The sequence below is a fragment of the Rana temporaria genome, chromosome 13 (genome assembly GCF_905171775.1).
Source record: "Rana temporaria chromosome 13, aRanTem1.1, whole genome shotgun sequence".
Taxonomy (NCBI): domain Eukaryota; kingdom Metazoa; phylum Chordata; class Amphibia; order Anura; family Ranidae; genus Rana; species Rana temporaria.
Window position 1 is genome coordinate 107,774,770 of NC_053501.1, and position 21,115 is coordinate 107,795,884.

Genomic DNA, 21,115 nt, shown 5'->3' on the forward strand with positions numbered 1-21,115 from the left:
ACACTAACCCTCCATGTGACCCCGACACTAACCCTCCCTGTAACCCCAACACTAACCCTCCCTGTAACCCCAACACTAACCCTCCCTGTAACCCTAACACTAACCCTCCCTGTAACCCTAACACTAACCTTCCCTGTAACCTCAATACTAACCCTCCCTGTAACCCTAACACTAACCTTCCCTGTAACCTCAATAATAACCCTCCCTGTAACCCCAACACTAACCCTCCCTTGACTCTTTATTCTAAACTTCCCTGTAACCCCAGCACTAACTGTCTTTGTAACCTCAACACTAACCCTCCCTTGACTCCTAATTCTAACTTTCCATGTAACCCTAACAGTAATCCTCCCTGTAACCCCAACACTAACTGTCCTTGTAACCCCAACACCAATGCTCCCTGTAACCCTCATACTAACCTTCCCTGTAACCACAAAACCAACCCTCCCTGTAACCCCAACACTAACCCTCCCTGTAACCCACTAACCTTCCCTGTAACCTCAATACTAACCCTCCCTTGATTCTTCATTCTAAACTTCCCTGTAACCCCAGCACTAACTGTCTTTGTAACCTCAACACTAACCCTCCCTGTACCCTACACTAACCCTCCCTGTAACCTCAATACCAACCCTCCCTTGAGTCTTAATTCTAATCCTCTCTGTCACCATCATACCAACCTTCCCTGTATCCTCAATAATAACCCTCCCTGTACCCTACACTAGCACTCCCTGTAACCCCAACACTAACCCTCCCTGTAACCCTAACACTAACCCTCCCTGTAACCCCAACACTAACCATCCCTGTAACCCCAACACTAACCCTTCCTGTAACCCCAACACTAACCCTCCCTGTAACCCCAACACTAACCCTTCCTGTAACCCCAACACTAACCCTCCCTGTAACCCCAACACTAACCCTTCCTGTAACCCCAACACTAACCCTCCCTGTAACCCCAACACTAACCCTTCCTGTAACCCCAACACTAACCCTCCCTGTAACCCCAATACTAACCCTTCCTGTAACCCCAATACTAACCCTTCCTGTGACCCCAACAATAACCCTCCCTTTAATCCCAACACTAACCCTCCCTTTAATCCCAACACTAACCCTCCCTGTAACTCCAACACTAACCCTCCCTGTAACCCCAACACTAACCCTCCCTGTAACCCCAACACTAACCCTTCCTGTAACCTCAACACTAACCCTCCCTTGACTCTTAATTCTAATCCTCTCTGTAACCATCATACTAACCTTCCCTGTATCCTCAATAATAACCCTCCCTGTTCCCTACACTAGCACTCCCTGTAACCCCAACACTAACTCTCCCTGTAACCCCAACACTAACTCTCCCTGTAACCCCAGCACTTTCTCTCCCTGTAACCCCAACACTAACCCTCCCTGTAACCCCAACACTAACCCTCCCTGTAACCCCAACACTAACCCTCCCTTTAATCCCAACACCAACCCTCCCTGTAACCCCAACACTAACCCTCCCTGTAACCCCAACACTAACCCTCCCTGTAACCCCAACACTTTCTGCAGTCGGCTCTTCATTCATAAACTTTATTTCTTGAAGTGTGATTGCTAAATACAAAAAGACGGGGATGATATTTTATTCCTAGGCTGTTAATAGCCCACCCCTCCCCCATATGTATCCCTATGTGAATCCCATCTCGTTATAAATCCATATTTCATATACGGCTCAGGACAACTTCTCCATACAATCCCGGCCGATGAGGCGGCTGCTCACTCCTGGATCTCTATATAGAAGGAGTCTCTGGCTCGGGGACAATGCCCGTTCCCTTTTAGGGTAATATAAAGATTGGGGCTCCCATGTCGGCGAACGCTCCTCCGCCTCGAAGGTAAAAACGTTTCTCCTTTCCAAACACCTATCAGGGCTTATCGTGTTACCGCCTATCTGGCGTACCGGCTGGCGGAATTGACCCCTCCTCTGCTGAACCCTTCAGAAATACAATGCAGAGATTTAAACTGTACAAAGCACAACCTCTTTTCTTTCCCAAGGTGCTGCAGAAATCACAGTTAAAGGGTCAGTAGAAGATACTAAGCACACACACTATATTACCAAAAGTATTGGGACGCCTGCCTTTACACGCACATGGGGCCAGATTCACGTAGGTCGCCACATCTTTGAGGCGACGTAGCATATCCTATTTACTCTACGAAAATGGGGCCGGCGTAAGCGCGCGTAATTCAAATGAGGATGAGGGGGGCGTGTTTTATTTAAATGAATGGTGACCCGACGTGATTGACGTTTTTTACGAACGGCGCATGCGCCGTCCGTGTACATATCCCAGTGTGCATTGCGGCAAAGTACGCCGCAAGGACGTATTGGTTTCGACGTGACCGTAAATTACGTCCAGCCCCATTCACGAACGACTTACGCAAACCGCGTCGAGTTTTTCACGTTTTACGTCGTTTGCGTAAGTCGTCCGTGAATGGGGCTGGGCGTAAGTTACGTTCACGTCGAAACCAATGAGTCTTTGCGGCGTCATTTGGAGCATGCTCACTGGGATACTTTCACGGACGGCGCATGTAAAAAACGTCATTTACGTGGGGTCACAATTAATTTGAATAAAACACGCCCACATCTAACACATTTGAATTAGGTGGGCTTACGGCGGCCAATTTACACTACGCCGCCGCAACTTATGGAGCAAGTGCTTTGTGAATACTGCACTTGCCTGTCAAAGTTGCGGAGGCGTAGCGTAAATAGGATACGCTACGCCCGCTCACAAATACGCGCTCCCTACCTGAATCTGGCCCACAGTCTTCCGCCGCCACTGCACCTCTGACACTATGTGCGAATGAAGCGGCGGCTTCTGCCACTGACGCCAATGATTAGAGTTATTATTATATCCCCTGACACTAATGCCGGGGGTTAGTATTGCCTACAATGATACCAATGCTGGAAATTTTTATTGTTGCCACTGACACCAATGCTGGGGGTTATTATCATATCCCTTGACACCAGTCCTGTTGTCGTCCCTCATTGTGACATCACCATGCTTTTTCTGGAGGGACCCTACACCCAGTGCCCATCCTGACCTCCCTGGGACCCTAAGCGAAATGACACGTCACATTAAAGTTGAGAAGTTGAGAAGGCGGGGCCTCTAGTAATTTGGGGGGCCCTCCGCAGCTTTACGGGGCCCAAAGCGGCTTGCATAGTGAGCCTATAGGGCGGATCGGCCCTGCCTACACCAGAAAAAGCATTATGACACCACGATGAGGGACGTCAACAGGACCGGTGTATTGTCACAGTTTGCTGCCTATCCTAGAATGCTCCGGAAGTCACGTGGCGGTCAACAGCGCATGCGCGATGCGTTCCAAACGCAAATGCGATGCGTTCCAATGGATTCACGACAGTACACACCAGTGAAACCTCGGTCGGCATCCAGGCTCTTTCCTTAACATCCCCGTGGATTGGAGGATGTTAAAAAAAGAGCCAGGAGGCCGACCGAGCGAAGCGAGGATGTGAGGCCGACTGGCCACTTTCCTCTAAATCCACGTCGCCCTGAATGCCGGGTTCGCTGGTGTGTACTGTCGAAAATCCATTGGAACGCATCGCACTTGCGTTTGGAACGCATCGCGCATGCGCAGTTGGCCGCCACGTGACTTCCGCAGCATTCTACGATAGGCAGCAAACTGTGACACTACACCGGTAGTCCTCAGGTGTAGATTGCATCACCGGATCAGCTTTAGAGGGAAACTGTTGTCACCAAGACAGGAAGTGAGGCTAATCGGATGAGCACCAGATAGCAATAAAAAAAAACTCAACAGGGGTTCTAATCCTTTATTCAAGCTTGCCATACCCTTTAGCACTCCTCATAACCCAGCACTGTGTATGGTCAGCCACGCTTTTGTGAAATACACAATTTCTCTGCTGTAATCTGCAGAGGTTCCTTTTGTCCTCCCACAATGGAGAGGCCATGTGTGGATCGGGGACGGCCTGCGTCTTTAAGGACCCGTCTTTCTGTATCAGCAGGAATTTGGAGTGCGTCCAGACAATTAAGTGCTTTGTTTCCTTTGGGCAGCGAGCAGGCAGGGAGTATAGAGATATGCTGGTGAATTGTATGAAAACCGCACAGACCCCCCCATCCCCCGCCCCCGCCAAGGAGATGACTTCACCGCGATGACCTCACTCCCCACTCCAGCTCCTTGTATGGGAACAATGAGGAAAAGCATTGAAAGATCTAAAAATACCGGAGACGTTTGATTGTATTCTCTGTAGAGTTCACGATGCTCCAAGAACCAGTCGTTGTTTTGTCGTCCGGCCGCGCTCTAATGCCTTGTCCAGATTTCGGCGCTGGCCAAGTATCTGTTAACGGTGACGGTTTAGAAGAGATTGAATTGCGTGTAGGGTTTAGGACGGTTGTCTGATTGAATCAAAATCTGGAAGTGTAGCGGGAGTTAAAGGGGAAATCTGGCGGCGGTGGTCATATTGAAAATTATAGTGCGACCTTCGGGCCTTTGAGAGGGCTGCACGGTAGCGCGGCATCAAGATAGGCACCCCATTCAAAATGAAGGAGCTGTAGCACACCGCCCCAAAATAATTTCAATCCTACTGCATTTTTTGCAACATGCTGCAAAGGACACTAATGCCGCGTACAAACGACCGTTTTTCGATTGTAAAAAATTAGTTTTTTTTTTATGTCATTAACCACTTAAGACCCGGACCTTTAGGCAGCTAAAGGACCAGGCCCCTTTTTGCAATTCGGCATCATTCTGGGTCGCTATAACTGACAATTGCGCGGTCGTGCGACGTGGCTCCCAAACAAAATTGACGTCCTTTTTCCCCCACAAATAGAGCTTTCTTTTGGTGGTATTTGATCACCTCTGCGGTTTTTATTTTTTGCGCTATAAACAAAAATAGAGCGACAATTTTGAAAAAATGCAATATTTTTTACTTTTTTCTATAATAAATATCCCCAAAAAATATATAAATTTTTTTTCCTCAGTTTAGGCCGATACGTATTCTTCTACCTATTTTTGGTAAAAAAAATCACAATAAGTGTTTATCGATTGGTTTGCGCCAAATTTATAGCGTTTACAAAATAGGGGATAGTTTTATTGCATTTTTATAAAAATTTTTTTTTTTTACTACTAATAGCGGCGATCGGCGATTTTTTTCGTGACTGCGACATTATGGCGGACACTTCGGACAATTTTGACACATTTTTGGGACCATTGTCATTTTCACAGCAAAAAATGCATTTAAAATGCATTGTTTACTGTGAAAATGACAATTGCAGTTTTGGAGTTAACCACTAGGGGGCGCTGATGGGGTTATGTGTGACCTCATGTGTGTTTACAACTGTAGGGGGGTGTGGCTGTAGGTCTGACGTCATCGATTGTGATTCCCTATATAAGGGAACACACGATCGATGCCGCCGCCACAGTGAAGAACGGGAAAGCTTTGTTTACACACAGATCTCCCCGTTCTTCAGCTCCGGGGACCGATTGCGGTACTCCAGCGGCGATCGGGCCCGCGAGTCACGGAGCTTCGGACCAGGTCGCGGGTGCGCGCTGCGGGCGCGCGCCCGTGACCCACGGCTGGGCATTATACAATCACGTACAGGTACGTGCCATTCTGCCGACGTATATCGGCGTTAGGCGGTCCTTAAGTGGTGAAAAAACGATCGTGTGCGGGCTCCAGAACATTTTTCACGAAGGAAAAAATGGGCATTAAAAATTTCGAACACGCTCTAATTTTTCACGTCGTTTTTAACGTCGTAAAAAATGATCGTGTGTGGGCTTAAACGACGTGAAAAACCCGCGCATTCTCAGAAGCAAGTTATGAGACGGGAGCGCTCGTTCTGGTAAAACGACCGTTCGTAAAGGAGATAGCACATTCATCACGCTGTAACAGACAGAAAAGCGCAAATCGTCTTTTACTAACAGGAATCAGCTAAAGCAGCCCAAAGGGTGGCGCCATCCGCATGGAACTTACCCTTTATAGTGCCGTCGTACGTGTTGTACGTCACCACGCTTTGCTAGAGCATTTTTTTTTTCACGATCGTGTGTAGGCAAGGCCGTTTTAACAATAATCGGGTTGAAAAAAAAAACGTTTTTTTCTAGACCATTAAAAACGGTCGCGTGTACGCGGCATTAGACCTGATTCACACCTATGCAGGTTGCAGTTTGCATATTGCAGGTGCATTTTGCGTTTTTCAATTCATGCTTTTCATCCATTGAAGTCTATGGAACCAAAAAACAGAAAAAAAGTCCCTGACCCTTTCCATAAAATGCACAGATGTGAACTTTGCCCATAGGAAACCATGTTAAATGGACTGTAGGGTGTTTCTGCAAAACTGAAAAACACGCTAAAAAATGCAAAGGTGTGAACCAGGTCTGAAGAGGAAGGGGAAGTAAAATAAATCCCAGCATTGGTGTCAGTGGCTGCAATGATAACCCCCAACATTGGTGTCAGTGGCTGCAATGATAACCCCCAACATTGGTGTCAGTGGCTGCAATGATAACCCCCAACATTGGTGTCAGTGGCTGAAATGATAACCCCCAACATTGGTGTCAGTGGCTGCAATGATAACCCCCAACATTGGTGTCAGTGGCTGCAATGATAACCCCCAACATTGGTGTCAGTGGCTGCAATGATAACCCCCAACATTGGTGTCAGTGGCTGCAATGATAGCCCCCATCAATGTAACCAGTCGGAGCAATAATAACCCCTAGCACTGGTGTCAGTGGCAGCAATAATAATCTCCAGCCTAGTGTTATTGGAGGAAATAATAACCTCCAGCATTAGTGTCAGGGGAATTAATAATAACCCTCAACATTGGTGTCAGTGGCAGCAGTAATAAGCCCCATCATTGGACTCAATGGAAACAATAATAACCCACAACATTAGTGGCAGTCAGAACAATAATAACCCCCAGAATTGGTGTCAGTGGCTGCAATAAAAACCTCTAGCAATGGTGTCAGTGGTAGCAATAATAATCTCCAGCATTGGTGTCATTAGAGGCAATAATAACCCCCAGCATTAGTGCCAGGGGAAATAATAATAACCCTCATCACTGATGTCAGTGGCAACAATAATAATCTCCAGTCTTGGTGTCATTGAATGCAATATTAACCTCCAGCATTAGTGCCAGGGGAATTAATAATAACCCTCAACATTGGTGTCCGTGGCTGCAATAATAACCCCTAGCACTGGCGCCAGTGGCAGCAATAATAATCTCCAGCATTGGTGTCACTGGAGGCAATTAGTGTCATTGGAGGCAATAATAATGCCCAGCATTAGTGCCAGGGGAAATAATAATAACACTCATCACTGGCGTCAGTGGCAGCAATAATAATCTCCAGCCTAGTGTTATTGGAGGAAATAATAACCTCCAGCAATAGTGTCAGGGGAATTAATAATAACCCTCAACATTGGTGTCAGTGGCAGCAGTAATAAGCCCCATCATTAGACTCAATGGAAACATTAATAACCCACAACATTAGTGGCAGTTGGAACAATAATAACCCCCAACATTGGTGTCAGTGGCTGCAATAATAATCTCCAGCATTGGTGTCATTAGAGGCAATAATAACCCCCAGCATTAGTGCCAGGGGAAATGATAATAACGCTCATCACTGGTGTCAGTGGTAACAATAATAATCTCCAGCCTAGTGTTATTGGAGGAAATAATAACCTCCAGCATTAGTGTCAGGGGAATTAATAATAACCCTCAACATTGGTGTCAGTGGCAGCAGTAATAAGCCCCATCATTGGACTCAATGGAAACAATAATAACCCACAACATTAGTGGCAGTCGGAACTATAATAAACCCCAGAATTGGTGTCAGTGGCTGCAATAATAACCCCTAGCGATGGTGTCAGTGGCAGCAATAATAATCTCCAGCATTGGTGTCATTAGAGGCAATAATAACCCCCAGCATTAGTGCCAGGAGAAATAATAACCCTCAGCACTGGTGTCAGTGGCAGCAATAATAAATAATCTCCAGTCTTGTGTTATTGAAGGCAATAATAACCCCCAGCATTAGTGTCAGGGAAGTGATCTCTAGCATTGGAGTCATTGGAGGTAATAATCACCCCCAGGATTTGGTGTCAGTGGGAACAATAATAACCCCCGGCATTGGTGTGGTGTAAGCTTGGCTGGAGTGCCTATATCGGAGTGTATTTGTTCCATGTATGCATTTACCTTATTGTCAGGTGTACATCCTTATTTTAATATTTATTTTTTATTTATTTTTTATTTAATGTTTTTATGTATTTATTTATTTTGTTTATTTTTAATATTTATTTTATTTATTTATTTTTTATTTAATGTTTTTATGTATTTATTTTGTTTATTTTTAAGATTTTTATTTGTTTTTTTATTTGTATTTATTTTTTTCATTTTTTTATTTATTTATTCTTTTTTTTTTTAAGATTACAAAATGTTTTTGCAGCATTTGCAGCCCGTATAACATAAACTGACAGTGTCACCCTAGAGAAGGACAGATGTGCAGGTTGTCTCAGCTGATATTGATCCGTAAATGGATAAAAAAAAACAATCAATATATAAATCACAAGACAATTGCATGCCGCCATATGCCGCGCTTGTTCCTCGGAGTGGATAGAGGAATATGATCTGCTTGAATAAGCCATCTTATTAACATTCCCTCAAAACACTTGTGTGATATGAGTGAATTCAATCCAGAGGGGGGATTTATGGGACGGCTGCTCCCACAGTCCATCTCTAGGGCCGGTCTGGGGGTCTTGCAGCTGTTGGGAATCAGCTGTTGCTGGAACAGACATGGGGGAGTCCATTGTACCACAGACGGGGCGAGCCTGACCTGAGGCTGCGATGACTGACGTCTTGGAGTATTTGTCCAGACAACTGAGCCCGGGGCCATTGTCCCTCACTGCAAGAGCCACTTAATGTATATTTCATGTACGATCCAATGGGGCCACCACAAGAGGCACTTCAGTGGATATCAGCTGTCTCTGCCACCTACGGCGCCTTATATCTCTCAAGGCAGGGATCTCTACATCTGAATTTCCAGTTCTGCTTAAAGTCCAACTGAACCTTTCAGGGGTGGCCAATTCTCAGGCCTCCAGTTGGTTAAGGAACTACAAGTCCTATGATGCATTACAAGACTCTGCGAACCATGGTTGGATAATGGGATTTGTAGTTTCCCTACAGCTGGTTGGCCAAAGTTCGCCTACCCTTGGATGGCCAAGGATTACGGCCTTTGAATGTCCAAAGTTCACCTACCCTTGGATGGCCAAAATTGGCTCACCCTTGGATGGCCAAAGTTTGCCTACCCTTGGATGGCCAAGCCAAAGTTCGCCTACTCTTGAGTGGCTAAAGTTTGTCGACCCTTGGATGGTCAAGGTTCACCTACCCTTGGATGGTCAAACTTTGTCTACCCTTGGATGGCCAAAGTTTGCTTAACCTTGGATGGCCAAAGTTTGCCTAACCTTGGATGGCCAAAGTTTGCCTACCCTTGGATGGCCAAAATTTGCCGACCTTTGGATTACCAAAGTTTGCTTACTCTTGAATGACCAAAGTGGGTTGACCCTTGGATGGCCAAAGTTTGCCTACCCTTGGATGGCCAAAGTTTGCCTACCCTTGGATGGCCAAAGTTTGCCTGCCCTTGGATGGCCAAAGTTAGCCTAGTCTTGGATGGCCAAAGTTCGTCTACCATTGAATGGGCAAAGTTCACCTACCCTAAACACTTTTTATGGCAATAACTTGCATATTAGCCTTTAAAATTTGCGCTTTTGATTTTTCATGTTAGTGTCCCATAGGCTTTAACGGTGTTCGCACAAAGTTTTGCCAGTTCACCTACCCTTGGATGGCCAAAGTTCACTTATTCTTGGATGGCCAAAGTTTGCCCACTCTTGGATGGATCGTTGACCCTTGGATGGCCAAAGTTTGCCTACCCATGGATGGCCAAAGTTTGTTGACCCTTGGATGGCCAATGTTTGGCTACCCTTTGATGGCCAAAGTTCACCTACTCTTGGATCTCCAAAGTTTGCCTACCCTTTGATGGCCAAAGTTTGCCTACCATTGGATGGCCAAAGTTTGCCCACTCTTAAATGGCCAAAGTTTGCCTACCCTTGGATGGCCAAAGTTTGCCTACCCTTGGATGGCCAAAGTTTGCCTAGCCCTGGATGCCCAAAGTTCGCCTACCATTGAATGGGCAAAGTTCACCTACCCTAAACACTTTTTATGGCATTAACATGCATACTGTGGCCCGGATTCACGTAGAATCGCGCATCTTTGTGCGGGCGTAACGTATCCTATTTACGTTACACCTCCGCAACTTTGACAGGCAAGTGCCGTATTCTCTAACCAAAGTTGCGACTGCGTAGCATAAATAGGCCGGGGTAAACCCGCCTAATTCAAATGTGGTAGATGTGGGCGTGTGTTATGTAAATTTAATGTGACCCCACGTAAATAACGCTTTTTACGAACGGCGCATGCGCCGTCCGTGAAAGTTCCCCAGTGCGCATGCTCCAAATTAACCCGCAAGAAGCCAATGCTTTTGACGTGAACGTAAATGACGCCCAGCCCTATTCGCGAACGACTTACGCAAACGGCGTAACATTTTCAAAATTCAACGTGGGAACGACGTCCATACTTAACATTGGTGCGCGGCATGTACGCCTCATATAGCAGGGGTAACTTTACGCCGGGAAAAGCCTAACGCAAACAGCGTATCTGTACTGCGTCGGCCGGGCGTACGTTCGTGAATTTGCGTATCTAGCTGATTTACATATTTCTAGGCGTAAATCAGTGTACACCTAGCGGCCAGCGTAAATATGCCGTTAAGATACGACGGCGTAAGAGACTTACGCCGGTCGGATCTAATACAAATCGGTCGGATCTAATACAAATCGGTCGGATCTAATACAAATCTATGCGTAACTGATTCTAATAATCAGGCGCATAGATACGGCGGCTCGGACTCAGAGTTACGTAAATTGACGTTGTATAAGTACCTAAAAAAATTAATTTACGTTTTTGGTTGTAACGTGACAAAATGTAGAAAATTTCAAGGTGTATGAATACTTTTTTAAGGCACTGTATATTATATAGAATCAATATATGAAATACATAAATATATATTATTACTATTATTAGTATTATTATTATTATTATTATTATTATTATTATTATTTTGTTATTTGATTTTTTCCATGACATCATTCTGCATGTAATTTTTTTTAATCACTTCCAGACCGCTGCACGAATATATACGTCAGCACTTTGAAGAGGGATATCTCTGTTATGGCAGCAGCTGTCCTCATCTTCAGTGACGCGCTGTATGCGCCGGTCGGAAGCATGTCAATCAATTAGGAACGCCCCGTCCCGCAGATCATACCCGGGAGCCGCGGTGAACATATATATATATAAAACGGGATGTACGGCAACGATTAAAAAAAAAAAAACAGCCGATTGTCATTCTAACAACTCGCCTGAATGTAATGTTAAAAAAAAAATTTGGGGTGAACCCCCGCTTTAATAGGAATAAAAGTGACCCAAACTTTTTTTTTTAAAAAAAACAGTGTAAAAATAAAGTAAAATAAATAAAAACATTTTTTTAAAGCACCCCGTCCCGACGAGCTTGCGCGCAGAAGCGAACACATACGTGAGCAGCACCCACATATAAAAACGGTGTTCAAACCGCACATGTGAGGAAATCGCCGCGATTGGTAGAGCAAGAGCAATAATTCTAGCCCTAGACCTTCTCTGTAACTCAAAACACGCAACCTGTAGAATTTTTTAAACGTCTCTTATGTAGATTTTTAAGGGTAAAATTTTGTCACCATTCCACGAGCGGGCGCAATTTTGAAGCGTGACATGTTGGGTATCAATTTACTCGGCAGGACATTATCTTTCACAATATAAAAAAAAATTGGGCTAACTTTACTGTTGTCTTATTTTTTTTTATTTAAAAAAGTGCGCTTGTAAGACCGCTACATGAATTCGGTGTGATAAAAAGTATTGCAACGACCGCCATTTTATTCTCTAGGGTGTTAGAATTTTTTTTTTTGGGGGGGGTTCTAAGTAATTTTCTAGCAAAAACTTGTAAACTACACATCTGAAAAAGAGGCTCGGGGCTTAAGTGATTAATACACATTGGGGTAGATTCAGGAAAGAATTACGCCGCCGTATCTATAGATACGCCGCGTAATTCCAAAGCTGTGCCGGCGTATCTTCTTTCTGTATTCAGAAAGCTAGATACGCCGACATTAGCCTAAGATACAACTGGCATAAGTCTCTTACGCCGTCGTATCTTAGGGTGCATTCTCACGCTGGCCGCTAGGTGGCGCTTCCGTAGTTGTCAGTGTAGAGTATGCAAATTACATACTTACGCCGATTCACAAACGTATGTGCGCCCGGCGGTAGTTTTTTACGTCGTTTACGTAAGTCGCTGCCCGCTAGGTGGCGCTTCCGTAGTTGTCAGCGTAGAGTATGCAAATTACATACTTACGCCGATTCACAAATGTACGTGCGCCCGGCGGTAGTTTTTTACGTCGTTTGCGTAAGTCGTTTTCATCGTAACGTTGCTCCTGCTATTAGGAGGCGCAGCCAATGTTAAGTATGGACGTCGTTCCCGCGTCGCGATTTGAAAATTTTACGTTGTTTGCGTAAGTTGTCCGTGAATGGCGCTGGACGCCATTTACGTTCACGTCGAAAACCAATGACGTCCTTGCGACATCATTTACCGCAATGCACGTCGGGAAATTTTAGGGACGGCACATGCGCAGTACGTTCGGCGCGGGAACGCGCCTAATTTAAATGATCCACGCCCCCTACCGGATCATTTGAATTACGCGCGCTTGCGTCGGCCCCTTTTACGCTACGTTGCCGCAACTTACGGAGCAAGTGCTTCGTGAATACAGCGCTTGCTCCTGTAATTTACGGCGGCGTAGCGTAAAGACGATACGCTGCGCCGACGTATCAGTGCGCGCCCCTACCTGAATCTACCCAACTGTTGATTGGATGGGTCCTCAGCTTATATACACAACATCTTTCTGCATACAATGATATTTCTATGCGTTCTCTAACACACAATGGGGTCCTTGACTTAGTGTGCTAATAATAGTCAGATGATGGCGAGGTCGGATGATGGCGAGGTCGGATGATGGCGAATCTCTCTTTATCTATACAAAGCTATGAGCAGTCGTGATGCGTCAGGATCAGCTACTGATTTATCCGTACTCCATGGCAGCGGTCACTGTAATAATGACTTTTATAGGAGACTTTTATTCCATAATAAATAGTTTTGTTAAGTAGCGGGACACGGCGGAGTGCGCTCGCGGCGCTCTGCAGAAAGCTTGTTTTGTGGGCGATGAATGGACATTTTGTTGGTTGATTAGTCAGATTCTCAATGGGATTAGCTTATGGAGGTCAGTGAACCCTTCTTTATGTTTCTTCCAGACTCTATATAAAAATAACCCACTTCAAAAAACAAAAAAAACGAGGCAAAGATTTCTGGGTAAACGCCCTTTTGCATTACAGTCCCTTTACAAGAAAATTCCACATTTGTTACAAAAATGAAATAAAATGTTGCTACACGAGTCTTTAATTTAAAATTCTAGGTTTGGATAGAGTGGGGAAAAGTTAACATTTTTGGCAGGTCTGTGACCCCGTTGGAAGATTTTTCCCTTACTTCCTGTTTCAGTGACACAAGAAATGGGGGGGAAGGGTTGTTTCGGGGGGGCAGGAAGAATCAAACTGCAATACAAATATTGTCAGAATCTTTATGTGTTCACATTCTGCGAAAAAACATATATATCTATATATATAGATATGTATATCTATATATAGTGTATATATATATCTCTATATCTCTATATATCTCAATTTTTTTGTCTATGTCCCCTTAACTTCCTATCCCAATGTCAATATTACCTGACAGAACCTGTTCACATTCTGCATTAAAAATAGAATAATAATAATGAAAAAAAAATAATAATAATAAAAATATATATATATATATATATATATATATATATATATATATATATATATATATATGTACAAATATAAATACATTTTATATGTATATATATATATATATATATATATATATATATATATATATATATATATATATAGTTTTGTCTGTGTCCCCTTAACTTCCTATCCCAATGTCAATATTACTTGACAGAACCTGTTCATATTCTGCATCAAAAATAGAATAATAATAAAAAAAAATATATATATATATATATACATAAGTATATATATATATATAAATATATATATGTATATATATATATATATATATATATATATATACATAAGTATATATATATATATATATATATATATATATATATATACATATGTACAAATATAAATACATTATATATATATATATATATATATATATATATATATATATATATATATATATTTTGGTCTGTGTCCCCTTAACTTCCTATCCCAATGTCAATATTACCTGACAGAACCTGTTCACATTCTGCAAAAAAAAAGAAAAATAATAATAATAAAAAAAAAGAAAAAACATATACATATATATATATATATATATATATATATATATATATATATATATATATATATATTTGTGTCTGTGTCCCCGTAACTTCTTATCCCAATGTCTATAAAAACCAGACAGAGGCTTAAACTTCTTTGCTCTTCCTCAGCCTGGAATTGGGCATTGATGTAATTTCGGAAGTAATTTTCAACAATAATAGCCCGCACTTGGAGAGAAAATAAGAGCCCAAGCATAGTAGATTGGATATGTGAAGTGAACGAAATACAATATATTGAGAGACAGATAAGAAGAAGAAGGATACATAAATAGTCAAATGCCAGAATTATGGCAAAAATGTAATGCATTTCGGCTCTCAAAAAGAATAAAAAAATATTTATAAATAGAAAATTAGGAAGAACGTGAAAGGTTAATGTAAAGAGAATATAAAATGAGTATATGGCACGGGGGGAAATAGAGGGGCTGTGGTCTTTTTTTTTTATTATGTGTGGCTGATATTGGATGAAGGCATGAAAGCAGGAATGTGAATGTAAGAGAGAAAAAAAAGTAATTTTCAATATTTTGAAATCTGCAGCTTTCATTAAAATTATCCCCGGTGAGCCTGCCATGAAGGTTTCTATTCAGGCACTTCCTGTTATGGGGTAACAATGCTCTGTCTCTAGGTAGATATTTGCCAGCTCACCAAGGATCAGCTCAAAGTGGTGTCCAAAAACAAGTAGTTTATTGCATGATCACAACACAAGAAAATGCAACGTTTCAGAGTCACGCAGGACCCCTTCGTCAGGCATGTGATGATGAAGGAGTCCTGTGTGACTTTGAAATGTTGCAAACGTCAACCCTCCTAACACGAATCTTCTAGTTCCAAAAATTTCCCCTCAAAATACACATCCTCTACCCCCACTCAAAATACCCCCTTCCAGCACAAATCCCCCCCATCCCCCCCTCCTAGCACCCCCCTATTTCATAATTTCCCCTCCTAGAACAAATACCCCCAATCATCCCTAATAGCACAAATCCCCCCCTACCATATCACCTCTTCTAGCACAAAACCCAAATTCTCCTCCCTAGCACAAATTCTCTACCGAACACAGACCCCCCTAAATCACCACTCTTAGCACTCCCCCTCCAAAACATTTCCCCATCTAGATCAGTTCTTACCCCCTACCCAAATTCCACCTTCCAACACAATCCCCTCACCCCAATCTCCTCACGGTGCCCTCCCATCTCAAATAATACCACAGTGCCCAGGGCAGCCACCTCTCCTGCCCACCCCTTGTCCCGGCCCTGGCTCCACGTGCTAAACTATAAAACACTGAGGGTTTAAGCTCAGAGTTCTTGTGCCACCAAACCACCACCTTGCCCTTTATTGTTGGGTAAAATATCGTCCAACTTCATGCCAACTGTCCCTATTTTAGCCCCACCTTCCTGATTTTGAGGATCCTAGGGGGCAGGATACACCAGGAATGGGAGTGGCTTAGCTAACAATAGTGTTTAGAGGAACCTATGAGGAGCTTGTATAGGCCACTTAAGGCTGGTTGTTAAGATAAATGTAAAAGATGAGAAACCTTGAGATATTGAAAGTACATTTTCCCCGGGAATGTGATACAGGATGTGAGCTGTTTATGCATTTTTGCAGCACGCTAGAGCAACGCTGGGAGCCGGCCAAGAAAAGAAAATATAATTTATGATGTGTCATGTGAAGCAAACAGAGGAAGAGCGAGACAAACACTGTGGGAGAGAATCACTAGCACATGTTTCTGGATAATGTATACATCCCATACATTAGATGCAAATAATGATGGAGTAATGAGCGAGACATCTAGTAAAGCTCGACTCTCTCTTATGAAACATTGCGAGCTACGGATGGAAGAGGTCAGAACTGATTTATACAGTTTGTGCGGCTCATAGCAACAAGCCAGGTCTCTTAAAGCAAACCTTGCCCAGGACAAAACATTATGTTCACTTTAATTCTGTACAACAGGCTGAAGTTTATTCGAGATCTCCACCATCCCTCCCTCTTCTCGGCCTGGTTCCCCTCTTAAGGCCTCTTCTCAGTACCCAATCAATAAAGAGGAAAACAGGACCATTGTCCTCTCAGTCAGGACTTTTCTTCAGCGTCTTTCAAAGAGGTGGCATCATTCTTAGTCATGGAAGAGGGAATCCCAGCCGATGGATCCTCCCCACCCCCCCGCAACTTGTAATGTGGAGATACCGCAACATATAGAGGCTTTGAGGCCCCTTACTGGAAACAATCAGTTATCTCCTTTTCTGTTCTTGCCCTTGAAGCCCAACATCAGCCAAAACCTCTCGTTGGCTTTGGAAGAGTTAGAACCTTTGTCTGCATAGCTCCCAAGTGTCCTTCTTTTGGAATTTGAATGTCTTGGACATGTGGGCCAAGACAAGATGGTGGTGCCCAATGGTGGAGTCTTGAAGGACAGACTGTTCAATGCCAGCTGAAACTCCTTTTTTTGATTTTGGGTTGAGAGTTGCAGAGTTAGAACTTTTGTCAATGTTTTATTGCTGTCTTTATAGGTCCCAACTGTTTTTCATTTCAAGGGACTGACCTTCTTTTGAAATCTGATTGTCTTGGACACGTGGGCCAAGACAAGTTGGTGGTGCCCAGTGGTGGAAAAATTGGGCCTTGAAGGACAGGCTGCTCAATGCCAGCCAAAACTTATTTTTGATTTTGGGTAGAGAGTTGCAGAGTTAGAACCTTTGTCTTCATAGCTCCCAAGTGTCATTCTTTTGGAATTTGAATGTCTTGGACATGTGGGCCAAGACAAGCTGGTGGTGCCCATTGGTGGAAAAATTGGTTCTTAAATGAAAGGCTGCTCGATGCCAGCCAAAACGTCAACTAGGCCAAGGCAAGATGGTGGTGCCCAATGGTGGAAAATGTTGGTCTTGAAGGACAGGCTGCTCAATGCCTGACGAAACTCTTTTTTGAATTTGGGTTGAGGGTTGCAGAGTTAGAACCTTTGTCTTCATAGCTCCCAACTGTCCTTCTTTTGGAATTTAAATGTTTTGGACATGTGGGCCAAGACAAGATGGTGGTGCCCAATGGTGGAAAAATTGGTTCTTAAATCAAAGGCTGCTCAATGCCAGCCAAAACTTATTTTTGAGTTTGGGTAGAGAGTTGCAGTTAGAACCTTTGTCGTCATAGCTCCCAACTGGGCCAAGACAAGATGGTGGTGCCCAATGGTGGAAAATTGGGTCTTGAAGGACAGGCTGCTCAATGCCAGCCAAAACTTATTTTTGAGTTTGGGTAGAGAGTTGCAGTTAGAACCTTTGTCGTCATAGCTCCCAACTGGGCCAAGACAAGATGATGGTGCCCAATGGTGGAAAATTGGGTCTTGAAGGACAGGCTGCTCAATGCCAGCCAAAACGTATTTTTTTATTTGGGTAGAGAGTTGCAGAGTTAGAACCTTTGTCTTCATAGCTCCCAACTGTCCTTCTTTTGGAATTTAAATGTCTTGGACCAAGTTTTCTCCTTTTCTGTTCTCGTCCTTGAAGCCCAACATCAGCCAAAATTTCTTTTTGGCTTTGGGAAGAGTTGGAACCTTTGTCTGCATAGCTCCCAATTATCCTTCTTTTGGAATTTGAATGTCTTAGACTTGTGGGCCAAGACAAGAGGGTGGTGCCCAATAGTGGAAAAATTTGGTCTTGAAGGACAGGCTGCTCAATGCCAGCCAAAACTTGTTTTTGATTTTGGGTAGAGAGTTGCAGAGTTAGAACCTTTGTCTTCATAGCTCCCAAGTGTCCTTCTTTTGGAATTTGAATGTCTTGGACATGTGGGCCAAGACAAGATGGTGGTGCCCAATGGTGGAAAAATTGGGTCTTGAAGGAGAGGCTGCTCAATGCCAGCCAAAACTTCATTTTGATTTTTGGTAGAGAGTTGCAGAGTTAGAACCTTTGTCTTCATAGCACCCAAGTGTCCTTCTTTTGGAATTTAAATGTCTTGGACATGTGGGTCAAGACAAGCTGGTGGTGCCCAATGGTGGAAAAATTGGTTCTTAAATCAAAGGCTGCTCAATACCAGCCAAAACTTATTTTTGAGTTTGGGTAGAGAGTTGCAGTTAGAACCTTTGTCGTCATAGCTCCCAACTGGGCCAAGACAAGATGGTGGTGCCCAATGGTGGAAAATTGGGTCTTGAAGGACAGGCTGCTCAATGCAGCCAAAACTTGTTTTTGATTTTGGGTAGAGAGTTGCAGAGTTAGAACCTTTGTCGTCATAGCTCCCAACTGGGCCAAGACAAGATGGTGGTGCCCAATGGTGGAAAATTGGGTCTTGAAGGACAGGCTGCTCAATGCCAGCCAAAACTTGTTTTTGATTTTGGGTAGAGAGTTGCAGAGTTAGAACCTTTGTCGTCATAGCTCCCAACTGGGCCAAGACAAGATGGTGGTGCCCAATGGTGGAAAATTGGGTCTTGAAGGACAGGCTGCTCAATGCCAGCCAAAACTTATTTTTGAGTTTGGGTAGAGAGTTGCAGTTAGAACCTTTGTCGTCATAGCTCCCAACTGGGCCAAGACAAGATGATGGTGCCCAATGGTGGAAAATTGGTTCTTGAAGGACAGGCTTCTCAATGCCAGCCAAAACATATTTTTTTATTTGGGTAGAGAGTTGCAGAGTTAGAACCTTTGTCTTCATAGCTCCCAACTGTCCTTCTTTTGGAATTTAAATGTCTTGGACCAAGTTTTCTCCTTTTCTGTTCTCGTCCTTGAAGCCCAACATCAGCCAAAATTTCTTTTTGGCTTTGGGAAGAGTTGGAACCTTTGTCTGCATAGCTCCCAATTATCCTTCTTTTGGAATTTGAATGTCTTAGACTTGTGGGCCAAGACAAGAGGGTGGTGCCCAATAGTGGAAAAATTTGGTCTTGAAGGACAGGCTGCTCAATGCCAGCCAAAACTTGTTTTTGATTTTGGGTAGAGAGTTGCAGAGTTAGAACCTTTGTCTTCATAGCTCCCAAGTGTCCTTCTTTTGGAATTTGAATGTCTTGGACATGTGGGCCAAGACAAGATGGTGGTGCCCAATGATGGAAAAATTGGGTCTTGAAGGAAAGGCTGCTCAATGCCAACCAAAACCTCATTTTTATTTTTGGTAGAGTTGCAGAGTTAGAACCTTTGTCGTAATAGTTCCCAACTGTCCTTATTTTGGAATTTAAATGTCTTGGACAAAATGTTCTCCTTTCCTGTTCTCGCGCTAGAAGCCCAACATCAGCCGAAACATATTTTTGGCTTTGGAAAGGGTTGGAACCTTTGTCTGCATTGCTCCCAATTATCCTTCTTTTGGAATTTGAATGTCTTAGACTTGTGGGCCAAGACAAGAGGGTGGTGCCCAATAGTGGAAACATTTGGTCTTGAAGGACAGGCTGCTCAATGCCAGCCAAAACGTGTTTTTGATTTTGGGTAGAGAGTTGCAGAGTTAGAACCTTTGTCTTCATAGCTCGCAAGTGTCCTTCTTTTGGAATTTGAATATCTTGGACATGTGGGCCAAGACAAGATGGTGGTGCCCAATGGTGGAAAAATTGGGTCTTGAAGGAAAGTCTTCTCAATGCCAGCCAAAACTTCATTTTGATTTTGAGTAGAGTTGCAGAGTTAGAACCTTTGTCGTCATAGCTCTAAACTGTCTTTCTTTTGAAATTTGAATGGCTTGGACATGTGGGTCTAGACAAGGTAATGGTGCCCAATAGTGGAAAAATTGGGTCTTGAAGGACATGCTGTTCAATGCCAGCCGAAACTCCTTTTTGGGTTGAGTGTTGCAGAGTTAGAACATTTGTCAACGTTTTATTGCTGTCTTCATCGGTCCCAGCTGTTCTTCTTTCGAGGGACTGTCCGTCTTTTGAAATCTGATTGTCTTGGACATGTGGGCTGTGGTTGACTTTCTCATCATGAAAAGAATGTGATGCTCAATGGTGGGAAAAATTGGGTCTTGAAAGCAAGGCTGCTCAATGCCAGCCAAAACTCCTTTTTGGTTTTGGGTAAAGAATGGAAAACTTAGAACCTCTCTTGGCATTTTTTTTTTTGCCGTCTGCATAGCTTCCAAGCGTTAGACATGTGCGTTTCGTTCTTATTTGTTTCTCTGACAAAAAATTTAATTTTCGAATTCGATTAGGATGTATCCGAATTTCCAAATGCACATAATATATATTGTGAATGAGGGGGTTAAAAAACCCAGAACTACTATATATTATTGTCTTTTACACCAACTTCTCCATGCTCTACAATAAATAAGATAACAAATCTCCCCCCCCCCCCCCCCCTCCAAACAAAATTGCAGCCACCACATTTAAGGACTGGAAGCAATATATGCATTCTTATTTTTTAGTTTAAGATACCTTTTTAGGACATATATTCATTTTTAATGAAATTAATTTTATTAATTATGAATATAATTTGATATACTTTTTATTGTGCCCTATCTACAGAGAGCAATAATGGGCTTTAAAATCATTGGCCCAGATTCAAGAAGCTATTGCGCCCGCGCAACCATAGGTTGCGCGGCGCAATAGCTGTTTTGCTCCCGCGTAGCGAATGCCCCTGATTCAGGAACATCGCTACGCGGACTGCAGCCTAGGATATGACAGACATAAGCCTCCTTATGCCTTCATATCTCAGGCTG